The sequence below is a fragment of the Lampetra planeri genome, chromosome 7 (genome assembly GCF_965212315.1).
Source record: "Lampetra planeri chromosome 7, kcLamPlan1.2.h2, whole genome shotgun sequence".
NCBI classification, from domain to species: Eukaryota; Metazoa; Chordata; class Hyperoartia; order Petromyzontiformes; family Petromyzontidae; genus Lampetra; species Lampetra planeri.
In genome coordinates this window covers 11,733,869-11,745,933 of record NC_136113.1, presented here as the reverse complement: position 1 = coordinate 11,745,933, position 12,065 = coordinate 11,733,869, and the positions used below count along the sequence as shown (strand labels likewise).

General features: G+C 47.9%; 1 pseudogene across 1 annotated transcript; it reads left to right on the top strand.

Annotated features, from left to right (window-relative positions):
• Positions 1 to 1,958: 1,958 nt before the first annotated feature.
• Positions 1,959 to 3,438, top strand: LOC144720166 (trace amine-associated receptor 365 pseudogene; annotated as a pseudogene). The gene has a single exon (XR_013585717.1). The product of XR_013585717.1 is annotated as a trace amine-associated receptor 365 pseudogene (transcript).
• The last annotated feature ends 8,627 nt before the right edge of the window (positions 3,439 to 12,065 follow it).

Sequence of the window (12,065 nt, the reverse complement as noted above, 5' to 3'; positions counted from 1 at the left end):
TGTTTTATTTTTATTATTTTATTACTTCCCTTCTACGTGACTTTACCGAAAGAACCAAGAAGATAACAAAGTTTTGTAGCGAATGTGACATTCTGAGGCTTGATTCGGCGCGCGTTCAGTCCCAGCCGACGAGGTGACTCTCATCCTCGTTGAATCCCATGGCCACTTGAGCCCCAGTTGTCAATCTGCCGCGTTTGAAGCGAGAATTCGTTCGTGCTGGCGTGGAGCGAGACACGGATCGCTGCGGGCGGGCGGGATGGATATAAATCAGCGGGAGGAGGAGAAGGAGGCGGTACCACACAGGGGAGCGAGAAGAGACGCGACGGAGGAGAGTGGCATAGCGTTCTGCGAGTCTGCGTGCGGGCATAGGTGAGTTGCTGCACACACACACAGGTAAGTGTCTACGCACACGCAGCGCGCACGACACACCGACGCAGGACAGCGCTCGCCATCAGAAAAATGAACGAGTTCAACTGCTGGTCAGGACATTTGAGGTGCATTTTGTTTCTACTTTTGTGCTGTCATCTCATTTCCAGTGTTTTACTGGAGTCGCATGCTCGCATCGTGCCAGCGCTTTGGAATCAAATGTTCTCATGTGGTCTGGCATGCTGTTGTTGACGCTTTGGTATGTTTTGACACGCTATAGGTGCCGGCAAGTCGTGTTGAATTCGATCTACCATTCGCTAATAGGTGATATTCTCGATGGCAATCAGAGATAACATTCTTCATAGAAAATCAGTGTGAAGTTAGATCAGGGAGGGGTTGTAGTGATCAGATCTTTACCGTAAAACAGCTGATAGAGAAGCGTTGGGAGCATAGGGAGGAGCGTTAGATTTGCTCTGGAGACTTTAAGACGATGATTGTGTGTGGTGAGAGGCTATGATGGGACGCAGCGCCATGCACAAATGGGTGGTTAGACATCCGAATGGTGTGGTGTTTGTTGTACCCGACGTTGTTTTTCAACGCTGTGCAAAAAACTTTGGACGCGCTAAGCACTGAAGAGAATATGACGGGTAAGTGTAGGAGAGATGGTTAAGCAAAAGAAAAAAACGGCTCTTCTCGATGGGACGCGTGTGTAGGATGGGGGAAGGGCCAATTCACTACCAAGACATGCAATCGGCGTGTTCTTCACGAGCCTAGCGACCAAGGGGATGGCCTATGAGGCCAGGTGGTGGGAGACTGTCAGGGCAGATCTCGGGATCTCGGGGGGTGGCGCCAGGGATAGAAAGCGTTGGTGAGGTGTGATGGTGGCATCAAAAGCTTCGGTCGTGATGGCCTCTTGATTTTATTCGATCACCTACCTCTCTCTCTCTCGCCCTGTACTGCACTGCTGTGACTGGTTCACGCAGATTACCTTTGCAGAAGGCACTCGTTCTGCTAATGGGAACTTTAAAAGGCAGGCGCCTCCAACGAAACACTCATCCAGATATCAATTTGTACGTGCCCCTGCTGCAGGCAGTGCAGGTGTGGATAACTGTGCCGGTAATATTTATAATAGATTATATTGCACCACCTTAGGGGATATTCTACAGGTCAATGGCATATCATATAACTAATGAGCAATCATTGCTTCGAGAAATGACTTTGACTTCTCGCCACAAACAGCAATTTCCTTTGCAACTCCCCTGCCCACTCCCCCTTCCTGACCCTGAAGCACAGTCCACGTGTCCATCTCTTAATTATTCCACGAATCTTCACCAGGCCGATAGATAAATTATGGTCCTCTTGGCTTTACTGCTCATGCCTTTGTTGTTGCAGGTGGTGGGCAGTGGCGCACGGTTGTGATCTAGCGCTGTCGAGGCAATAGTTTGGTGAATCATGCGGTGATTTGAAATACTTCTAAACCCTCCTGGCTGCGAGTTGGACAGGAGGTAGCTCCACCAGATCCTGAAAATCATCGCACCGATGCTTCTCCACTCCATGATATGCCGCGTGTGAACTCCATGTGACACGTTCAAATGGCACAGAGCACGTTGAAACTGAATTCCACCAACCTTACCAACGTCTCGTCTAACAGCTGTGTTCTGAACGCCTTTCAACTGCTGTGCCCGCCGCTAGATTTGTCCTACGCGAGCAGCGTTCTCGTGCAGACTGCGCTCGTCATCTGCATAGTGGCCATCGCTGTTGGCAACACGCTGGTCATCGTGTCCATCGCCTACTTCCGAAAGTTGCAGTCACGCATGAACGTTTTCACACTGTCCCTGGCGCTCACCGACTTCCTCGTGGGCGTCCTCATCATGCCCTTCAGCATGCTCAAGACCGTGCACAACAACTGTTGGTTCTTCGGCCGATGGTTCTGCAAGATTCACACGAGCCTTGACTATGTCATCTGTACGGTGTCCATCCTGCACATCAGCTGCATCGCATACGACCGCTACAATGCCATCTGCCACCCGCTGTGCTACACGCAACGGGTGAACAGGGCCAAGGTGGTCGTGATGCTGGGCGGCTGCTGGGTGGCTCCTGTCATCTACGTGGCGCCCATAATGCTCGGCTGGAACATCATCGGCATCGAGGAGATAGTGGCGAGCATGACCTGCCCCGACAGCTGCGTCATGTTCAAGAACATTACCTTTACGGTGATGGACACGGTGTGTGCTGTCATTCTGCCTATGATCCTAATGGGGGTGGCGTATGCGAAGATCTACAGGGTAGTGCGCGATCATTCGAGGAGGATTCACTCGCAGCATCCACAGCAGGTGGATGGCAACGCCCTCAAGCGGGAGCACAATGCGACCAAGACACTGGGCCTCATCATGGGAGCCTTCTGCGTGTGCTGGCTGCCATACTGCGTGGTGAATGTGGTGGACGTATTCAATAACTATCAGACTAGTGGGTGGGTGTGGAGCGTCGTCACGTGGCTGGGATACATCAACTCCGGCTTCAACCCCGTGCTCTACGCACTCTTTAGCCGACCATTCCGACGAGCATTCGCAATTGTCCTGAGCAAGAGGATTTTCACCTCGGACACAAGAAATATGGATCTTTTCAGAGAAGATTAATTTGGAATCCAGGGATAAAACAGTTTACTCACCTACCATCAATACCCATTGTGACCAAGAAGAATATTTTTTGCACAGATGGCAGGTTACTGAAAGATTATGTAAGGGTGTGCTTTAAAGGAAATTTTGATAGCATAAAAAGCAGGAAACGAGACTCAGCGATTCACCAGGAGTGATGCACTAAAAACAACAATGGAATGATTCATGAATAGAATTGTGACCCTTCCACTAAATCTCCGTGGAGGGGTGGATGCGTAAACCAGTCAACAGCGCAAATGTGAAGTGGCAACCAAGGCAAAAAGTGGTAAAAGGCAAGAATGGTAAGATCTTTATGGACAAAGAAACAAAAAAATAGATGGACTGAGCATTGTGATAGTACTATTACATCGATTAACAGTGCAGACTGATAGGTATTTGGTGGAACTTGATGTTCAGGCTTATACTGGTAGGAACGAAGTGGACCAGACCACCAATAGATTATATCGTCCGACCGTTTGTCCGTCCGTCCGTCCGCGTCCGTTTGTCCGTCCGTCCGTCCGCGTCCGTTTGTCCGTCCGTCCGTCCGCGTCCGTTTGTCCGTCCGACAAGATGGCCGCCCGCTCCCCCTGCGCGTGTGTGTGTGTGCGTGTGTGTTTGCGTGCGTGCGTGTGTGTGCGTGTGTATGCGCGTGTGTGTGCGTGTGTGTGCGTGTCTGTGTGTGCGTGCGTGTGTGTATATGTGTGACTGTGTGCGTGTGTGTGCGTGCGTGTGTGCGTGTCCGGCCCACTCGAGCGGCGTGATGAATGGGCGCTATTGGGCTTCGGATCGTTATTCACGGCGAACTGGAAGCGTAGCAACACAACTTCATTACGTGTGCGTGTGCGTGCGTGCATGTATGTGTGTGTGCGTGCGGTGTGTGTGCGTGTGTGTGTGCGTGTGTACGTTTATGCGCGTGTGTGCGCGTGTGCGTGTGTGTGCGGTCGATATCCCTGTACCGGTATTAGTATTATTCCTACCAGCCCACCCCGCAGGGTCCTGTTAGCAGAGAAAGCAAGATAAACAATAGGCTGATTTATAACTGTTCCATAGATTTCCAGAAAGCATTTGATTCGACTAAGCAATAAATAACGTGGGAAACATTGAGATCATACGGCGTAAGGGGACTAATGGCCACGGGAGGTAATGACAGGGGCATAATTAGTGAGTGGGTAGACCGGTGGCTACGGGAATGTTCGAGAAGGGAGCGTGGTCAGGTGACGGAAGAGGACGGTGGAGTCTGCCGATAGAGGGAGCGTCCACAATCAGCGAGAATGATCGAGAAGGCGGGAGTGGCCTCGTGTTGGTGTTGCAGTTGGGGTCTTCGCCTGATATCAAGTGAACGTGTCTTCAATCAAGTGCCATCTCAAGAGAAGTGTGTCAAGTCGTTCGCGAGGTGTTGCTGAATGATGAGCACCTATGATCCATTGCTGTTTAAATTACATGAGCGGACGTGTGCACGCGGGGACTTACAATGCCTCATTTGTGTTGCTGCTGATTTGGCAGCGGTGCACAAGCACAATGTACAAAATATCTCCGGACATACGTCAATAATGCTAAAAAAATAGGTTACATTTCGAGCAATGGTACTTGTTCATAAAATGTCAATAGAGAAACAGAGTGGATGGTACGGGAGGCTGCATTCTGCACCATGGGGCCTGAACAAATTTTAATGTTAAACTTTTTTCTCATGATCAGTTTCTAAATTGCTAAATGAACAGCTATGTAAAAGGATATATTGAGTAACAAACCATTCAATAACCAAAACAAATATTGCGAAATAAACTAATATATTTAGAAGGTTGATTTTATGTATACAGGGTGTTTACAAAAGATGGACCCAATTTGAAATCGCTTTATCTCCGCAACCACGAACCACCCGTGCATGAAGCTCTTACCACTTGAAAGGGCGGGACATCGAGTTTCAAATGATTACCGCTCTATGCCTCTCCCAGCGCACAAACAGCCCCTAGCCTCAGTCATTCGCAAGATGGCGACCCCGCAACACAAGGCGTTTTGCGTTCTGCAGTTCAGCAAGACTGAATCCGTAATTGCGGTGCAGCGTGCGTTGATCCGCCAATGTCAAAAAGCATGGTGGCACAAAAGACCGTGTTTTTGTGCCACCATTAGCGACTGATCTGGATGACCTCAAAAACAGAATCACGGCAGCGGTGACTTGAGTGGAAGAAGACACTTTGAGAGGCGTTTGGGACGAATTCAACTATCTTCTCGATGTCGTCCGTACAGCAGGTGGAGGGCACATAGAGCATTTATAAAATGGTTAGTGAAACTTGATAACTCGTTAAACCGTTTGTAACTTTTTGTGTAATTGTAACATGTTGCCATAGTGAAATATACTGCTTTGAAATTGGGTCCATCTCTTTCAAACACACTGTATTTTAAGAATTTGTGATGATTTCCTTATTCGTCTGTTACCAAACAGCTACTGTTAGGTTGTGGTGGTGCCACCGTCTGAGCTTCGACCGCCGCATCACCACACAGATCTGGAGGGTTGAGTGCTGACTCTGCAACAGCAGAGTGACGTTGCAGAAGGAAGATGGGAAGATATGGCATGGTCAATTAGCCACGATGACCTCTTGACTGATTTTTTAAAAGCCATAATTAGCGTCGTGTGATTCAGTGGAAAGGCTTAAGGCTCCAAGGGCTAAACAGAGGCCAGTCTGTCGAGATTTGTATAGCCCAGCAAACACGAGAAACGTCCCAAGTCACCATCACCATGTTTTTTTTATTACTCCGTACATTTATATAAATATAACATCACCTCTCAGCTTAACATTAAGTTATACCTAATTAAAACGCCCGTAGGGTCCGCTGAATCTTAACAACACGTGCTTCCTCAAGGGCACTTTGGAGATGTCTCTTGGGTGCGATTTTGTTGGATGAAGACCTCTCGAGGCGTCACACCTCACTCCCTAATTGTGCCCGAGCACTTGTGTGGGAGGCACCGGCTACTGCTCATTAAGTATGGACAGAAAATGCCATCTTGATGCTTATGCGGAATTTACAAGCGAACAGGAGCTCCGCGTGTTTGTTTCTATTTTCCATCTCGATGTTGTGTCTATCCTCCATGTCTTTCCGTACTCCGATCCATATATATATACAACTCTGTCTCTTTGTGTGTGTCTTTCTCTCTCTCTTTGCGTCTCTCTCTGTCTGTCTCTTTGTGTTTGTATTCTTCCACGTATTTCTACATTTAAATCTTCGTGCCATAGTCTGAATGAAAGGGATGCATTTCCTATTACCATTGCGCCTACCCTTTGAAGATTATGAAAATACGTTTTATACTGGACACGTGGAATTGTATGAAGTAATTCAAGTATTCACAAACCGATGCTTAAATAAGACATTCAGGAGAAAACACAGACTTACAGAAACGAGACAGCTATGGTCAGATTGCATGTGGAAAGTACGAGTTTAAAATGTGAGGCAGACGAGGTGACACGCTTTTGCGAACGTTTCCCATAGTGGCATTCGAAAATATGTTCTCAGATTTGCTGAGTATATTTTCACTCAAACTCCCAATAGGAATAGGCTCCAGCAAATGTTATCAAGAACATCATAAAAAAAGTTGCAGAGTTGGGGCTCAGGAAAAATACTAGATCAGCAAAGCAACGGGCATGTCTTACAAGTTTGATACGCATTTGGAGATACCTCTTAGAGGGGCACAACTCGAAACCACTGCAGAGTATGTGTACCTTGGACAGCTGCTGAAGGAGGACCATGAGATGTGGATGAGAGTAGAAATCTGAACTTGATTATAAAAAGTTAAATTACAATGGGCCTAAAGAAGATCGTGCATAATCAGTGTGTCGTACCTGCTTTGACGCATGGTTCAGAATCATGGTCAGTAACGAAACAGTTGACTAAAACATAAAGAGGGACGCGTGGATGAGAGAATAAATGCAGGTTAATGGCATCGTTCAAACTCTTTATAAACCTAAGTTGGCTTGGGCACGAGTCGTCGCTAGACGGTGGTCAAGAATAATAACAACGAGGTGGCAGCCAAATGAGCTTGTTCGAGAGGACGTCTGCCCAAGAGATGGAGCGAAGAGATCGGTTCCTGTCCAGGCGCTGGGTGGATTGTTTAATCGCACGATCGTGAGAGGTGGCCAGTGGCTTGGGGAGGCCTTCACTCAGCGGTGCATTGATCATGGCTGGTTGTGATGATGAGCACGCGACTAAAGGCAACGTTGAAAGTGAGGCTGACCCTGCCCGAGGAGTGACACCAATCAACCATCTGGGTCACTACGTTTGGAGGGCACAGATTCGCCCCGATAACTAAACGCCTCCATCTACTCCCGCATCAATTCAGGATCAAGTTTCAGCTTCCATCACTCTCTATAACAGTGGTTCGTAACCTGGGGCCTGGGGTGCACGCTGCACCCCCTCGGGGTGCGAGATGCCCTTTCTGAGATATGTCAGATTTATTTTAGAAGGTGAATCATCGAAAGAAAAATTAAGCACGGGCACGTAGGTACAACTACTTTGTTTCATCAAACCGAAAGAACTAAGAGTATGCATTCATTAGTATGATACATTTACTTTTACGACGACGAACCAAAGGTCTGCAAGGCTACAGCAAAGGTTAAGAACCACTGCTCTATAGGATCCTCCATCAACTCGCGCTCATCCACCTTCCCATCCCGCTTTCTGTTTGGTAGCGCATTTCCATTGACGTCATGCTTCTCAGTCGACGTGAAACACAAGGCGAAGGAAGGTGGTGGTAGTGGTGGTGATGAAGATGCGTTCATGGTCCTCGTCAAGACTGGAGCTCAAGCCCCCCGCAGCAGAACATCGCCTACGCTCCATCAACTGCCCCACACACAGTCCACGCACACACGCACACTATCTCGCGTTTAGTTACAACAACATGAACAACAAACCGGCGCTGTTTGCCCTACATGTATTCCTACACCTGTTCGCCCAGAAACGTCGCAAGACTCGTTTAATTAGGCGCCTCGTTCAGTCCCTGTCGACGAGGTGACTCTTCATCCTCATTGAATCCCATGGCCAATTGAGCACCCCCACCACCCCCCCCCACCCCCGAGTTGTCGATCTGCAGAGTTTGAAGCGATAATTGGGTTCCCCGCTGGCGCGAGACGCGGAACGCTTCGAGACGGCGAGGATATAAATCAGCGGGAGGAGGAGGCGGCGGCGGCGTCACGCAGGTGAGTGGCTCCACACACACATAGGTGAGCGAGAAGAGACGCACGGAAGAGAGTGACACAGCGCTCTGCGCGTCTGTGCGCGGGCACAGGTGAGTTTCTGCACACACACAGGTGAAAGGCTACACACACACATACACACGGACGAGTGGATGCACACACTGCAACAAACAGGAGAAACGTGATTCAATATCAGAGGAGTGCAAACTCACGTGCAGACGTCGACTATGCCGTTCGTCATCGTAATCATCATCATCACCTCTCTGTGGTCGATAACGCCAATAAGTGCTACGTTGAGGAATGGTTCCATGGGTGGACTCGTCGTCACCGCTGGCCGAGGAGTTTATCTCAAGGAAGCAGGAATCCACTTCAGCTCGGTCAGTTGATTGCAGGCAAGGCCCATTGACCTCTCTCATTGGCGACCCTTCGACTTGTTTTTCTACACTCATGGGTTAGTCGAATAGAGGCGGTCGTGAGTGAGTAATGAACAAGTATAACCCGTAAAAACAAAGTTTTTCACTATAAATCCTTTATATGCGTGGCGGCTAGAGTCCTCTCGTCCTCTGGCTTGAGATGGCTGCCACCTATGGGTCAGATGATTGCATGGCACCATTAAGCAATTGGTAATTAAATATAATATTTTTGTCCTAAAACGTGTACAATTTTGGAAATATTTTTTAACGAACATTAATTGTCACGCACAACGAGTCTGTGTGGAAAATGTCAGCTCGATTGGATCACGGGAAGTGGGTTAAAAAACGACCGAAAGATTTGCACGGTCGTAAGCAAGCAAGCAAGCAAGTTAACTTAATGTAAAGGATTTAAAAATCGCGCGACGTTCCAGCAGAGTGATAAAGTTGGAATGTTGCACAATTGGAGTTGAGTCGATGTTGTTTTTCAGGCGAACAATCAACAAGTTCACCCGAGTATCTCCCCTCCCGCAGATGAGGTCCAACACTTTTAACGTTTTCATTTTCGAATCGAGGTCTACGAAATGTTATAATTAGAGGTTTGAAGGGCGTTTAATATAAATGTGACATCCGATTTTAATATTAACTTTACCTTCACTATGAACCCATTATATACACCAATAACTCATTATATACAACATAAACCCATTACACCACGAACCAATTACATACATTATGAACCCATTACAACATGAACCTATTACGAACATGAAACCATTACACCAAGAACACTTTACATGCAACATAAACATGCACCATGAACCCATTACATACACCATGCGTGAATCGATACACGTGGATTCCTGCTCACACACTCATCGATGAAACTGAAGTGAATTATTTGGTGATTTTGCGTTGGTGTGCCATTCAGACTCTGTCTTCTCAACAGACCTGTTATCCACCTGAGGACGGCTGCTTGCGTTGTGGCCGAAACGTAGTGAGAATTATTGTATTATGTTTTATTTTTATTATTTTATTATTTCCATTCTACGTGACTTTACCGAAAGAACCAAGAAGAACAATCTGCGTCTGTTGCCTACCCCTAACGCTGCCACTGAACACAGTGAAGTTTCCATTTCAACCGTGCTCCTGCTGATCGCTGACACATGAATTTGCCCAAGAGTGTGAACGCGTCGGTTATCATTATTGATCCTGAGCCGTCAATCTCTTCCAACATCTCTCAATTCGGCAGAGACCTCCAAACGCCACTTGTTCAACATCTCCCCACAGCGGCCACTTCCTTGTTTTCTGGGACTCTTACGAATGCCGTCTCTTGCATCGACTACCGCACTATTGCCTTCCAAAAATCCCTCGCCCTCTAACACCGAAAGAAGCAGAATTTCACCATCACACATCTCACTCGTACCCTTAAATAAGACAACATCGCTCCAATGTTCGTGTTCTTCCACTGGCTCCAGCCCAGTATCACGTCTGCTACAAGACTGCTCTCACTGTGTTCAAAAGCATCCATTGAATCTCCTCTGCAATTATATTCGCGGTGTTTTCTTTTCCCCCGATTCGCGTTGTGTTTTGTTTGCCACCGTTAATTGCGTGGTTTGTAAGTTGCGCAATGTTCCCTCAGGCGTCCCTTCACCCTTTCCTCAACGTTGTTTTCGATGCCGCTGCACCCCCCGCCACCCTTGTCAAATAGCAAATCAAAATAAATGTATACTCAATCTTCTCCGTCTCACGTGTTCTCCACTTACAGCAACCGGGGCCCTCTCTGCAACTCCCACAGTGGCACGTCGTCACGCACCCTCGTCCTGCTGCCGCCTCGCTAACAAGTCCCCGTTCAAGTTTAAACTCAAGCCCTCCCTCTTTTCCGTATATGGCTGTCTCTCAAGTGTCTTCCTTCGCACTTTTTTTAACCAGAATGTACATCCCGTTTGTACGTCTCTTCCCCTGCCACCTCCCAAGAAAGATTAAACAAAATCCTCCTCTGTCTGCACGTCACCCTGAGATGTTTTATGAATAGACACTAAATGTGAACTTCCTAAACAGACGGCACATCAGCCAGCCACTCACCTGGGGTGACTACTGCACCCGAAGGCACACAATTACAGACGCACACACACATGGAGACACACAGAGACATAGAGACACATGTAGACACGGAGACATATGCACACACATGGAGACACGCTGAGACACGGAGACACACACAGAGACACTGATACGCTCAGAGACACGAATACACTCACACAGATATACGGAGATGCCCAGAGATATAGAGACACACAGATATGGAGACCCACACACAGACACAGAAACACACAGACACACGGACACGAATACAGACACATGGAGAAACACACACAGACATGGAGACATTGAAGAATTATATTCATGCAGTTGGGCAAATTCTCGTCACGGATTTTGGCAGTGCCACTTTCTTTTCTTGTTCTTGGTGAGATCAGTCCAAGCGAGGGATATCGTATTATCTCCTTTTCTCTCTCCACTACAACGCATTCGCACTCACCCCCAGTGAGTGTTGGTTCGGTGTGCCGCGAAGATTAATCGGGCTCGAAATTGTGTGCTGTGCCGTGCAGTGAAAGTAGGTTAATAAACACTGCAGTGCACAGCAAAGACAAAGATGCCCCGCATAGCCTTAACAGACTGGCGGAGCAAGTGTTGTTAGCGAGCACCTACGAAGGCCGGCACGGCACACGAGGGAGTGGGTGGCCAGCACCACGCCCGGCCGCCTTTGTCTCTCCAGTGGTCGATGTTTACTACAAACCGCACCAGGTACTCGTTTGAGGCTGAGTCGACCTATGAGAGGCCCAGGACCGGTTCAGATAATCGTCACTGGGTGTTGGTGGCCGTGAGCGGGAATCGAACTCGGGCTAACCAGGTTCGTAGCGCAGCGTAGCGCTAACCGCTGCACCACCGCTCCCCACGGCACCACCACCGCTCCCCACGGCACTAGCAGCAGCATTGCTGCCGCCGCATCGGGGAGAGGTCGCGGTCAGCGCGAGCATGCGAGGGCTTCTCTGGTCCAGACCATTTAGATCAACGATATATTGGGGCATTATTTTATTTTTATTTTAAAATAACAAAGTGTTCACGTTTGACCGTGTTTTGTTTCGTTAAACGTTCCGCTAGCGTTCCTCATTGTTTGTGGAACAGATGCTCTCGAGTATAATGTATATATATACTGCACATATTAAGATACATATGATGCTTGTGTCACGCTGTTCTTGCGCAGTGTCTTGAGCTGCAGTTATATTTAGATGTTATATACATCCAAATTGTATTTGCATGTGGAGCAATAAGGGATTTCTGAAGAAAATTTTATAAAACGAGGCAGAGTTGGAGGGCCGGTGAAGAATTTTTGAAAGCTGATCGAATGTATGTTGAACTTCTTTCGCACCGTGCATAGCCAAGCGGTGCTA